This window comes from Macaca thibetana, chromosome 5 (assembly GCF_024542745.1).
Source record: "Macaca thibetana thibetana isolate TM-01 chromosome 5, ASM2454274v1, whole genome shotgun sequence".
In the NCBI taxonomy this organism is placed as follows: Eukaryota; Metazoa; Chordata; class Mammalia; order Primates; family Cercopithecidae; genus Macaca; species Macaca thibetana.
In genome coordinates this window covers 6576004-6588006 of record NC_065582.1, presented here as the reverse complement: position 1 = coordinate 6588006, position 12003 = coordinate 6576004, and the positions used below count along the sequence as shown (strand labels likewise).

At 48.7% G+C, this 12003-nt stretch overlaps 1 pseudogene; it reads right to left on the bottom strand.

Moving 5' to 3' along the window:
• Positions 1-1223: 1223 nt before the first annotated feature.
• On the bottom strand, positions 1224-5743 carry LOC126954365 (rRNA 2'-O-methyltransferase fibrillarin-like; annotated as a pseudogene).
• Between the last annotated feature and the right edge of the window lie 6260 nt (positions 5744-12003).

Genomic DNA, 12003 nt, shown 5'->3' with positions numbered 1-12003 from the left:
GATGCTGCTGCCTTTGAATCACCGCCTCACTCACTTCCCTCAGTCCTGGCAAATGAAGCAATTCAGAGGAATTGAATTGAGGCCCATCTCTATCCGCCCTGCATCTCCTCTACCTTCCAGGCTGTGTTGCTGATGGCATGGACGCATGCTGGAGGATCCTGCAAAATTCTGACCAGCCAGCCATGAGGCCAGCAGCGCTGACACTCTACGCCAGATGGGAAGGCAGAAACACAATCTGTTTCGCTCTGCAAACATCTGGGAACAAAATGGTCTGTCCACCAGTGCAAAATACCACCCCTAAGCAGTATTTCCAATTGTTCTTTTCATGGGCTGTCTTTGCACACACTCAGTGAGGCCAGCTCAAGTGGTTATTACTATAGTCCATGCTTTGCAACCACACCCGCACACAGAAAAAGAAAGAAGGCTTTCCGGTTCATTTCTTGATGTCAGAACAACTCTGGCACCAACACATCTGGCAAATACCTTTCTGCGGACACACCCAAACGAGACTAATATCATTTATGGTAGATGTACACATTCTAAATAAAATACTAGGCCAGGTGAGGTGGCTCATGCCTGTAATCCCAGCACTTTGGGAGGCCGAGGAGGGTGGATCACCTGAGGTCAGGAGTTCGAGACCAGCCTGGATAACATGACAAAACCCTGTCTCTACCAAAAATACCAAAAAATTAGCCGGGCATGGTGGTGCATTCCCATAATCCCAGTTACTTGGGAGGCTGAGGCAGGAGAATCAATTGAACTCGGGAGGTGGAGGTTGCAGTGAGCTGAAGTCGCACCACTGCACTCCAGCCTGGGCAACACAGCCAGACTCCATCTGAATAAATATATAAATAAATAAATACTAGCAAACATACCTTGGACAAGAGTGAAAAATAGTGCAAATGGGTCCTGTCTTGGTCTGTTCCTGCTGCTGTAACAAAATAGCTTGTATTGGGTAATTTATAAACAATTGAGGCCCTGAACTCCTGGCCTCAAGTGATCCTCCTTCCTCAGCCTCCCAAAGTGCTGGCGTTCCAGGCATGAGCCACCATGCCTGGCCTGGAAGATGTGACAGATGAGTCTTTTAGTAGAAAAACTCCCCTTGTGAATTCCTCAATCCAGCCCCTCCCACCCTCACCCCTAAAAATAAATAAGAAGAGAAAAAGAAACTCCCGTGGCCACACCATCGACACACTTCATGGCAATCCGGAATGTGCCGAACTTCAGGTCTTTGCCTTGGCGGGTGGCCTGTCCACTCCCAGGACCACAAGCTGGTCTCTCTGGTGAGGCTCTAGGGCAGCTGCTTCGGGGCTTCGCGTTCCCTTGTTCCACCCTTTTCATGTCGCAGGCAAACACGGCCTCTGCTGGGCTTGGACTCCATGCAGTTGGCCTCAGTGGAAATCGCAGTGTCCTCCAATCGGCAAGAAGGGGTGGGCATTCAGGGCCACAAAATCCAGGTTTGCCCTGGCAGGGCCACGCCAGCCAAAGTCACATCCACCACGGCCATGAGCACGTGGTACTTGTGCTGCCGCCGAGCACCCTCCAGCACAGGAAGGATGTTGGTCCTCTTCTTGGTCAAGTTAATAAGGCAAGGCCAGAGCGGTGGGAGGACTCCACGGCCTAGACTAGACCACCTGGGCCTACAATGTCAGAGACATGGGAGACGGTGGTGTCCGAGGCAGCCCCGAGGGAGAGCACCTGGGCCCTGGCTTGATGTGGAAGGGGTTCCATGCTTGGCACTCCATGCTGTCATCTCCTGGTGAAATGGGGACTCTCTCCTCTCCATAAACTGATTCTCCAGGGACCAGATTCTCAGTGACTACTGCATGATCTGATCCTTTCCTCCACAGTGAGACACCTCAGCCCATACAGATCCACTGTCACATTCTTCCCAGACTGCTTTCCTCCTTCTCTACCCCACCACCACCACGGTGGCCACCAGAAGGGAATCCTCCACCACCTCTTCCTCCTCCTCCCCCATCTCCTCCTCCACCCCACCACCTCTTCCTCCTCCCCCATCTCCTCCACCCCCCTAGCTCTTCCTCCTCCCCCCGCCATCTCTTCCTCCTCCCCCATCTCCTCCACCCCACCAGCTCTTCCTCCTCCCCCCACCACCTCTTCCTTCTCCCCCACCATCTCTTCCTCTTCCCCCACCACCTCTTCCTCCTCCCCCACCACCTCCTACCCCACCATCTTTTCCTCCTCCCCCACCACCTCTTCCCCCTCCTCCCCATCTCCTCCTCCTCCCCCCACCACCTCTTTCCCCCTCCTCCCCATCTCCTCCTCCCCCACCACCTCTTCCTCCTCCTCCACCTCTTCCTCTTCCCCCCCCCCACCACCACCACTTCCTCCTCCCCCCAACACCTCTTCCTCCTTCTCCCCCCATCTCCTCCTCTACCCCAACAGCTCTTCCTCCTCCCCCATCACCTCATCCTCCTCCCCCACCAGCTCTTCCTCCTCCCCCACCACCTCTTCCTCCTCCCCCACCACCTCATCCTCCTCTTCCACCACCTCTTCCTCTTCCCCCACCTCTTCTTCCTCTTCCTTTACCTCCTCCTCCCCCACCACCTCTTCCTCCTCCCCACCACCTCTTCCTCCTCCCCCTACCTCCTCTTCCTCTTCCCTTACTGCCTCCTCCTCTCCCCCATCACCTCTTCCTCCTCCCCACCACCTCTTCCTCCTCCTTCACTTCCTCCCTCTGTTCCTTCACCTCCACCCGGACCTCAGTCCTCAACAAAGCCTCCTTGACCCCACCACAACTGCCACGGACACCAATGCCCCTTCAGCTGCCGAAGCTACCCCACAGGGACTAAAACCTGGCTTCATGGTGAGCCCTGACTTGTGCAGTTCCAGAATCCACAACTCCACAAGTCTGGGACTTTCGCACATGGGAAAGAGTGGAAGACATTTTTAAAAACAGGAGTGCTGAGGAGTGATTTATGCCACCATGCAGTGCAGTGTGTCTTTTAAAGAATGCTGCAGTAGCTATGCAATTTTAGGAGTAACTACATCCAATAACTGTTAATGCAAGTAATGCATTTTATTAAACTACACAAATACTTAATAAAACAGTAGTACTATTGGATTATCCAACAAGGAGATCAATGAAACAAAATGTATTGAATGAAAATTGAGTACGTGGCTCACGCCTGTAATCCCAGCACTTTGGGAGGCCGAGGCGGGCGGATCACAAGGTCAGGAGATCGAGACCACAGTGAAACCCCGTCTCTACTAAAAATACAAAAAATTAGCCGGGCGAGGTGGCGGGCGCCTGTAGTCCCAGCTACTCGGGAGGCTGAGGCAGGAGAATGGCGTGGACCCGGGAGGCGGAGCTTGCAGTGAGCCGAGATCGCGCCACTGCACTCCAGCCTGGGCAACAGAGCGAGACTCCGTCTCAAAAAAAAAAAAAAAAAAAGAAAATTGAGTACGTCGGCCAGGCACGGTGACTCACATCTGTAATCCCAACACTTTGGGAGGCAGAGGTGGGCGGATCACCTGAGGTCGGAAGTTTGAGACCAGCCTGACCAACATGGAGAATGGAGAAACCCTGTCTCTACTAATAATAGAAAAATTAGCCTGGCATGGTGGCGCATGCCTGTAATCCCAGCTACTTGGGAGGCTGAGGCATGAGAATTGCTTGAACCTGGGAGGCAGAGGTTGCAGTGAGCGGAGATCACGCCACTGCACTCTAGCCTGGGCAACAAGACTGAAACTCTGTGTCAAAAAAATAAAAAGAAAAAAAGAAAAAAGAAAAAAAAAGAAAATTGAGTACCTAATATGTTCCAGGCACTGGGTGTTACAGAACCTATGTTTACATGTGGTTCCTGCCTGTGAGGTTAGCTATAGTGGAGACTGACTCTCAGTGATGCTGTAGTAACTAATGACCATAGTGGTGGGGAGTTGGGGGAGGTGTGATGGGTAGAATGATGTCCCCCAAAAAGATCTGTGCACCTGAGACCTGTGAATGTGGCCTTATAGAAAGAGTCTTGGCTGAGTGCAGTGGCTCACACCTGTAATCCCAATACGTGGGAAGGCCAAGGATCGCTTGAGCCCAGGAGTTTGAGACCAGCCTGGGCAACATAGCAAGATTCTATATCTAATAAAAAATAAGAAAAAAATTAGCTGGGCGTGGTGGTGCACATCCATAGACCCAGTCACTTGGGAGGCTGAGGTGGGAGGATCACTTGAGCCCAGCAGTTCCAGGCTGCAGTGAGCCATGATTATGCCACTGCATTCCAGCCTGAGCAACAGAGTGAGACCCTTTCTCAAATAAAAGAAAAAAGAAAAAGAAACACTGAGTGTGCCTAAGCCCCTTGAGTGTGTATTCTGTCATGCCTTTCCCTCTAGGATAAAGTTTGATAGTAGAATTGTTATAGATTTCTATCCTTGGGTAAAATACCCAGAGATGTGCCTCGTCACTCCGGGCCCAATCCCCAAACAGAAGGCACAGCCTCCCGACTCTCCCTAGACCAGAGTTTCTCAGAGTATGATAAACACAGCACCTGAAAGCCTATGTTAAGGTTTAAAATCCAAGACCCACGCCCAGATTTCCTGAATCAGAGTCTCCTGGGGTGAGGCCCATGAGTGTGCATTTTGAAAGATCGTCTCACGTATTTGGATGCACACTTAAATTTGAAAACCCCTGCATTCACGCATCTATGACACCCCTTCTCAGCTCTAAAGCGTCTGACCTACACTGCATTCTTGATTCTGTTCCCATCTATCAACTGAGCCTCCAACTACCCATCTAGAAAATAGAGAAAAATCTTACCTGCCACTAGGTCCTTGTCTAGCATTCTTTGAAATCCTGAGATCGGAGGGTCCAGATAAAGGAGCACTATTATTTATCCACCTTCACTTACCAGAGACAGCCCTCAGTGTTTTCCTTCCCTATTTGTGCTGGAATTTGCCAAAGTCGGAAAGGCCTGGGAGCCTGGAAGATCCTTGTTTCTCTCTCACTCCACGTATGTGGCAGGTTAACAGAGTCTTCCTCTGTCACCCAGGCTGGAGTGCAATGGCCCCGTTTAGGCTCACTGCAAGCTCCGCCTCCCAGGTTCAAGCGATTCTCCTGCCTCAGCCTCCCGAGTAGCTGGGACTACAGGTGCATGCCACCACGCCCGGCTAGTTTTTGTATGTTTAGTAGAGACGGGATTTCACTATGTTGGCCAGGCTGCCCTCCAACTCCTGACCTCGTGATCTGCCTGCCTTGGCCTCCCAAAGTGCTGGGATTACAGACGTGAGCCACCACGTCTGGCCAACAAGGTAAGTTTCGTGGGCTTCAGATGTCTCTTTTTTCCCCTTCCTTGAAATAATTTGAGTCAAATCTGGAGACTGCCCTCAGGCCCAGTTGAGCTCCGAGGAGTTTGAGCTAGTCAAGTCTCCAAAGGACTCATAGCCAATCTCTGAAACTGGTTACTCCACAGGAAAGCCCATCTACCTCCCAGCACCTCAGGGGCCCACAGCGCAAGCAGGTGAGCTGGCTGCATGATTGAGAGGCTGCTCAGTACATGGGGTTACTCGTTTAACACTGCAGCAACTCCACGAGCTGGGGTTCATTCTTTTCATTTTTGAAACAAGAACAATGAGGCTCAGAGAAGTTAAGTCACACGACTGGTAAAGTGGCATCGTTGTGATTTGTGGTCGATAGCATCCTGTCTGTGGACAGGAGGCACACTCTGGCACTCAGCATTGAATAGTCCGGGATGCAGGGCCCTGCCCCAGGCTCCAGCCAGGTCATCGCCATGGTGAGTACTGGCTCGCTCCTGCTGGTCCTGCAGGCTCAGGGAAGGTGCTCCACACACATTTGGTGAGAGCATGATGCCTCTACCTAGGAGTGGCTGCCTGTTCCTGAACTTGAGCTGACTTCTCTCTTATAGGCTGCCTGACCCCAGAATGTGCTCCCTGAAACTATCCATCGCGCAAGCCCCACTCCTCTGTCCCACTATCAGACGGGACCCTATGTGTATTGGAAACCCCCTCCACTTCCCCACCAACTGCTTGGCTATGATACCAGCTGTTTTCCAGGCAGGTAGATTCCAAATGTTTAGTTTGCTGGACTGAATTTCCCTGTGGTCCCTACAAGTAAAGATTTATTGTTTTTCAAGGGCTTGACCCATCTCAGTGTGAGGATCTTTGTCAAGGGCTGGGCCTATTCCTCCCACCGTTTGACTGTGGCTAACCATCCTAGGCCCTGTTTCATTCTCAGACAGGACAAGGTGCTGGATGCCTGACTCTTGTGCAGGGACTTGCTACCTACAGAGATCACCAGCCTTCTGAGATTCTATATTCCTTTTCTCCTGGAGATCCCATTCAAGTGATTGCGAGTAACAAAACAGCACTAATCCCACAATGCCAATGATACAGAGGTACATTCAGCAGGCTAGGTATTTCAACACATTTAGAGAAGATGGGGAGGGTCTGAAGCGATGCAGGGAAAGCTGCCCTCCAGAGGGGACGTGTGGCCGAGCAGACGGCTGAGCTGCCGGGCACAACGCCAGAAGCCTCAGGTGTATACAGCTCAGGTGTGACAGAGGAAGGAGGTGAGAGGAGAGCGAAAGAATGAAATGCAATATATATATATATATTTGTATATTTCATTTTCTTACAAAAGCCACACATGCTTCTGTAAAGATTCAATGAATGCTGGAATGCCTAAAGTAAAATGAGTCATCTTTGCCTGTCACCCTCCAATAGTTGGAATGTCCTTCCTCGGCATAATTACGGTTAACAATTTATTTTTGTGGTGGGGGACAAAGTCTTGCTCTGTCGCCCAGGCTGGAGTGCAGTGGCACAATCTCAGCTGACTGCAACCTCCACTTCCCGGGTTCGAGCAGTTCTCCTGACTCAGCTTCAAGAGTAGCTGGGATGACAGGCGCGTGCCACCACACCTGCCCAGATGATTTTTGTATTTCTTTTAGTAGAGACAGGGTTTCCCATGTTGCCCAGGCTGGTCTCAAACTCCTGGCCTCAAGTAGTCCACCCACCTTGGCCTTCTAAAGTGCTGGGATTACAGGCGTGAGCCAATGTGCCCAGCTGACTGTTAACAATTTTTTTAATCTCTATCCCTGAATTTTCGTTTATTTTTTGAAACACATGCAAACACATGTATTTCTAGATTTTTAAAACATAAAATAGGATCACACTATATGTTTTAAAATGTAGGTTTCATTATTATTCAGGTATGGTGAGGCCAACTAATCAGGAAACAACTGCTATTAAAAACACAGTTTTGGCCAGGCACGGCAGCACGTGCCTCTAATCCCAGTACTTCAGGCAGCCAAGGTAGGAGGATCACTTGAGGCCAGCAGTTTGAGACAACATATTGAGACTTCATATCTACAAAAATAAAAATGAAAATAATTAGCCAAGCACGGTGGTGCACGCCTGAGTCCCAGCTATTCAGGAGGCTGAGACAGGGGAATCACTTGAGCCAGGAGTTGGAGGCTGCAGTGAGCTATGATTGCGCCACTGCACTCCAGCATGGGTGACAGAGCGAGAGCCTGTCTGTCTCCAAAGAAAAGAGATAGTTTATTATTCCCATTTCCTGAGAGGAGAGGAACACTATAACAGGCAGGGCCACTTGGGAAAGTGCCAGGGTCAATCAGGAGGCAGCAGGAGTGAGGGCAAAGGCTGGCCAAGAGCCTTTATTGTGGTTTCCTGGGAGGAAATGGGCAATGCAGCGTCAGCAGGACAGGCAGGTACAGGAGTGCCTAGTCTGAATAATGGATATAGGCACTACCCCAGTTGCTTGTGCCTGGGCCTAGTGTGATTCGAGCAGAGGGACAGTGGCCCAACCTGGCAGAGGTCAGTAAAGGAGGGAGGTGGCAGGGATGGGCTCTGGATTCATGAAAATGTGAAGTGCATTCCCAGGGGAGTCATTTGCTGTTGTAGGAATTAGCCAGCCTGGGAGGGTCGGTTTCTCCATGATCAGCAACACCTTAAGATGCCAGATTAGCAAGAGTACAGAAAATTAAAAAATAAAAATGAAAGGTTAATATGGCATATCTCTAACTTTTAAGCTAAATGGTGTATTCAGGCTGGGCACAGTGGCTCACGCTTGTGATCCCAACACTTTGGGAGGCCGGGGCAGGCAGACCGCTTAAGGCCAGGAGTTGGAGACCAGCCTGGCCAACATGGTGAAGCCCCGTCTCTACTAAAATACAAAAATTAGCTGGGAATGATGGTGCACACCTGTAATCCCAGCTAATCAGGAGGCTGAGACAGGACAATTGCTTGAACCCTGGAGGCAGAGGTAGAGGTGAACCGAGACCATGCCACTGTACTCCAGCCTGGGTGACAGAGCAAGACTCCATCTCTAAGCATAAATCAGAATAAATAAGCAATGTATCCAGAGCAATAGTACATACATAACGGCTTGTCCTTTTTAATAACTTCGTCATATCCCATAATTTGGACGTTCTACATTTGAATGTGAATCCCATGAAGGGACAGTTTTGTCTCCTTTTATCCAGACTCAGAGTAGATGCTCAAAAATATCTGTCAAATGAACAAACAAATGGCCCACAATGGACTCAACCAGTGCCTTATCAACAGATATTCAGATTGTTATTTATTATTATTTCAGACAACACTTCAATAAACCTACCTGTGTCTATAGTTGTCACTCAGTATCCATGGAGGGCTGGTTCTACAATGCCCCAAGTTCAGATACGAAATTCCCTGATATAAAATGTCATAGTATTTCCATAGAACCTACACACATCCTCTTGTAGAGTTTAAATAATCTCTGGACTATTTGTAATACCTAATACAATGTAAATGCTACCTAATTTACTGTTTTACTGTATTGTTTAGGGAATAATGACAAGAAAAAATCTGTGTATGTTCAGTTCAGACACAACCACCATTTAAAACACAAAAAATTTCCATCTGTGGTTGGTAGAATCCATGGATGCAGAATCCAGGGATATGGAGGGCCAACCCTACATCTTTATGTATTCGAATTAGTTAGGACGGGGCTTGGAGAGCAAAAGAATGACCCAAATAATTGTGGCTTAGCCAAGATCGATTTTTAAAATATTTGCATTCATTTATTTTTATTTCAATAGTTTTAGGGGTACAAGTAGTTTTTGGTTACATGGATGAACCGTGTAGTGGTGAAATCTGGGTTTTTAGTGCACCCATCCCTGGAATACTGTACATTGTCCCCAACAGGTGATTCCTTATTCCTCACCCCCTCCCACCCTCCCCCCTTCTCTGTCCCCAGTGTCCATCATACCACTCTGTATGCCTTTGCATACCCATAGCTTAGCTCCCGCTTACAAGTGAAAACATCTGGTACTTGGTTTTCCATTTCTGAGTCACTTCACTTAGGATAATGGCCTCCAGTTCCATCCAAAGTGCTGCAGAAGACGTGATTTCACTTTTTTATGGCTGGGTAGTATTCCATGGTATACATATACCACATTTTCTATATTCATTCATTGATCAGTGGGTACCTGGGTTGGTTTGATATCGTTGCAATTGTGAATTGTGCTGCAATAAACATATGCGTGCAGGTTTCTTTTGATATAATGACTTCTTTTCCTTTGGGTTGATGCCCAGTAGTAGGATTGCTGGATTGAATGGCAGGTTGGTCTACTTTTAGTTCCTTGATAAATCCCCATTCCATTTTCCATAGAGGTTGTACTAATTTACATCCCCACCAATAGTGTATAAGTGTTCCCTTTTCACCACATCTGTGCCAAATTCTTTCTTTAAAAAATTTTTAATAAGGGCCATTCTGACTGGGGTAAAATGGTATTTCACTGTGGTTTTCATTTGCATTTCCCTGATGATTGGTGATGTTGACCATTTTTTTCACATGTTTGTTGCCAAGATAGATATTTCACTGTCTTATGTTCAAGAAGTCTGGAGGAGGTCAGGTCAGGACTGGTCTGGAGCTCCCTGGATTCGGGGCTCAGGCTCCTGCTACCTTGCTGTCTCTGCCCTTCACAGCTTCCACTCCCAAGAATCCTGCATGGCCCATCTTGCTCCCAGAGCTCCAGCCAGCAGCCTGTATTACAGGAGGAAGAAAGAAACAAGTCCCAGAGAGCATCACTCCTCCTTTTAGAGGTTACTTCCTGGAAGCTGCTACTTCTGTGCATATTGTATTGCCAGAACTGCAGTGCAAGATCAAACCTAACTCTAAGGTGTGATGAGAAACATCATTATTCCAGGTGACCATGTGCCCAACTCAGCGTCACAGGCTCTGTTACTGAGGAAGGCAGCGTGGATGGATATCAGAAAACAACTTGCTCTTATTTCTGTCAGATAAATTTCCAGAAGTAAAACTGCTATGTTGAAAGGTACATGCATTTAAACATTTTTAATAAACACTGATAGATACTTTCAACAAAGGCTTCAGTAATTCAATCCCAGCAACAGTGAATGAGAGGATCTATTTCCTTACTCACTAACATGGATGCGGGCAAGATTCTTTTTTTTTTTTTTTTTTTTTTTTTGGCAGGAGGGGAACAGGTGGTGGGGGACGGAGTTCTTGCTCTGTTGCCCAGGCTGGAGTGTGGTGGCTCAACCTCAGCTCACTGCAACTGCCTCCCAGGTTCGAGCAATTCTCCTGTCTCAGCCTCCTGAGTAGCTGGGATTACAGGTGCTTGCCGCCACACCCAGCTAATTTTTGTATTTTTTTAGTAGAGATGGAGTTTCACCATGTTGGCTAGGCTGGTCTCAAATTCTTGACCTCAGGTGATCCACCCGCCTTGGCCTCCCTAAGTGCTGGGATTACAAGTGTGAGCCACCATGCCCGGCTGAGATGCAGGCAAAACTTTTTTCTTTTTTTAGATGGAGTCTGGCTCTGTGCAGCAGCGCAATCTCCCCTCACTGCAAGCGCCACCTCCCAGGTTCACGCCATTCTCCTGCCTCAGCCTCCCGAGTAGCTGGGACTACAGGTGGCCGCCACCATGCCCTAATTTTTTGTATTTTTAGTAGAGACAGGGTTTCACTGTGTTAGCCAGGATGGTCTCGATCTCCTGACCTCGTGATCCGCCAGCCTCGGCCTCCCGAAGTGCTGGGATTACAGGTGTAATCCAGGTGTGAGCCACCGCACCCAGACTGTGGGCAAAACTTTTAAAGACTGATAATCTGATAAGCAAAAGAAGTTATCCCACTGTCGTTTTGGTTTGTATTTACGTGATTACTAGTAAAGCTTAACCTGTTTTCACATATTTACTTGCCGTTTTCTAGTACTCTTCTATGAACTGCCTTTTTTTTTTTTTTTTTGACAGGGCCTCACTCTGTCACCCAGGCTGGAATGCAGTGGCATGATCTTGGCTCACTGCAACCTCCGCCTCCCGGGTTCAAGCGATTCTCCTGCATCAGCCTCCCGAGTAGCTGGGACTACAGACGTGCACCACCACGCCTGGCTAATTTTTGTATTTTTAGTACAGACAGGGTTTTGCCTTGTTGGCCAGGCTGGTCTCGAACTCCTGACCCTGGGTGATCTGCCCCCCTCAGACTCCCAAAGTGCTAGGATTAAAGGTGTGAGCCACTGTGCTGAGCCAAAACACAGTTTTAAAATCCTTGCTATACAGAATGGCAATGAGGAATCCTTTGGTTGCAAGTGGCAGAAATCACCCCCAAACTAGCTTTGACAAAAAAGGGGTTCATTGGTGTGAGAAAGAAAAGTAACTCAAAGTGGCCGGACGCGGTGGCTCACACCTGTAATCCCAGCATTTTGGGAGGCCGAGGTGGGTGGATCACAAAGTCAGGAGATCAAGACCATCCTGGCGAACACGAGGAAACCCCGTCTCTACTAAAAATACAAAAAATTAGCCGGCCGTGTAGGCGGGGACTGTAGTCCCAGCTACTCAGGAGGTTGAGGCAGGAGAATGGCGTGAACCCGGGAGGCGGAGCTTGCAGTGAGGGGAGATGGTGCCACTGCACTCCAGCCTGGGTGACAGAGCGAGACTCCGTCTCAAAAATAAATAAATAAAGAAAAGTAACTCAAAGCAATCCTACGCAAAAGATGCAAAATGTATCAGGCCC